Source organism: Octopus bimaculoides, chromosome 18, assembly GCF_001194135.2.
Source record: "Octopus bimaculoides isolate UCB-OBI-ISO-001 chromosome 18, ASM119413v2, whole genome shotgun sequence".
Taxonomy (NCBI): Eukaryota; Metazoa; Mollusca; class Cephalopoda; order Octopoda; family Octopodidae; genus Octopus; species Octopus bimaculoides.
Window position 1 is genome coordinate 49,997,285 of NC_068998.1, and position 2,019 is coordinate 49,999,303.

At 33.4% G+C, this 2,019-nt stretch overlaps 1 long non-coding RNA gene across 1 annotated transcript in view; it reads right to left on the reverse strand.

The window, feature by feature from the left end:
- LOC128249869 (uncharacterized) overlaps positions 1-2,019 on the reverse strand; it is a 3,834-nt gene that overhangs the window by 276 nt on the left and 1,539 nt on the right. The window contains exons 2-3 of the long non-coding RNA XR_008266001.1: positions 1,362-1,446; positions 1,021-1,044 (exon numbers count right to left, since the gene is read on the reverse strand). This is a non-coding gene — a long non-coding RNA (uncharacterized LOC128249869). The remainder of the gene's footprint in view (positions 1-1,020; positions 1,045-1,361; positions 1,447-2,019) is intronic.

Here is a 2,019-nt window from a genome sequence, read left to right on the forward strand (position 1 = left end):
ACACACACACACACACACACATATATATATATATATATATATAACAGGATTTGAAGGTAGTGTTTATCGCAACTGTAATGAGGGTTTTCCAAAGAAATAACGATTCTGCGGTTTTAACCCAAAGAGGGAAAAATTATATTGCTATTTTAATTCATAGTTTAAGTCCTATTGCAATATACAGAATATACTGGATTATGCTGTTACTGACTATTTTTACTAGCAAACTACTCCTTTAGAAAAACTCTGTTCGAGATAGAATCAGTACATGTCGAAGGAGATGACCCTTTATCATAGCCTATGCAGTTTAAAGCCACTAAAATGCTGAGAAGCGGTTAAAATGCAGAGAAGCCTATTAAACTGAATATGAATGTCATTTGTGGTTTGGTCTACTCTAAGAAACACTGGAAGTTCTTCTCTCGTTTCTTTGCTCTCAGGTGTTAGAGTTAATATGCGTTGAGACATTTGGGAGATACTAGAAACTGTACTGCTCCCATGCGTGGATGCACACGTTCAAGGTGCAAGTTGGTGCCTCGAACAGGACTGGACTTGTCACTATCATACAACTGCAGACACAAAACTGGATTCAGAAACAAAAAACTTTCCATCGTTCATGGTCAAGAATGTACGGCTCTTTGAATTTTTATATTTGGTCTATTTTAGAGAGGATGGTGACGAGCACTTTTCACGCTTCACCCGACGTTCTGAAGGCACGAGTGCACAAGAAATTTTCTTCGACTTCGCAACAACAATTGCGTACCGCAATTGAAGCCTTCACGCTTAGAATTAAGGCTGTAATTCGAAACAGATGTGGTCATATTTCATAAATGTGTTCGTGTCATGACTATTTTGATTGACCGTTTCATTTCAATGCAAGATTCACCAAATATAACAATATTTCACTAGGGCACAATGCAAAAATTCAATTGACGGAATTTTAGGAAACTTAAGTATATATTCTGTGTGACAATTGTGGAGGGTCATCTTAGCTATTGCAGTTATATATATTCGTGAAACACCTACCTCGTCATTGTTAGAAGTGTTTTTCTGAAAAATTAAACATTGTCATATGTGAATACGAGACGTGTATAAGCGTTGTATGTGCAAGCATACACAGTAATGAGTAATGAGTAATTACTTCAATTACACGAGGCTTATTATAAAAATATAATTAATATACATTTAATCAATTAATTATTAAAGTGAATGTTTTAGCTGTATAAACAAATCTTATCGTAGGAATCTTATTTCAGATATCGATGAAAAGATTTGATGTAATATAAAGAAAACATTCTGCTCTAAAGTTTTAAATACAGTTGTTCAAAAGTCAAATACATGCAACATAGAAATACAAAGTAACTTACAAAACATTTCCTGACTCCTATAAAGTAATTTCGACATTCGCGATACCTGTCTGGGTGAAAACAATCGTCGAAAACTTTGTGAGCACTGCAAATGGAAGTTAATGTGGAAATTTAGAAAATAAATCATCGGCTATTGAAGTACGTGTGCGTTTGTTTGTGTGCTGAATTTTTACTCCATTTCTTGAACAGCTATTTAATCGTTACCTATGGAGTTATTTAACATAGACGCTTCTTTGAAGGATATACCTGTTCCACCTAATAACGTATATATTAAAGAACTTATCGGGAAGACACATTCATGTATTAACAGGATTCGTTGGAAGGCGTTTTTAATTTTTTTCGCCATGAACGGTTTGTGTTTTTAAACGGAGTGTATTTTTTCTGATGTTATATCTGTTCCTGAATGATGTGTAAAGAAACCTTGATTTAAGCATCTTAATGAATTCTTTATACTGAAAAATATATATTGAAGACGGTAAATATGTTCTTTTGAATTTATACGTTTTTGCGTCGTAACTCCTTTATTATTATTAATATTACCAAAAGGATCGATTCTTGAAGAGTCTGCATATCTTCACTGTCGTTTTTTTCTGCTATTTTGGTGATGATTTTTTAAGTTAGCTTACCACTTATTTTTGTTGGTAGTTAATTTATATAT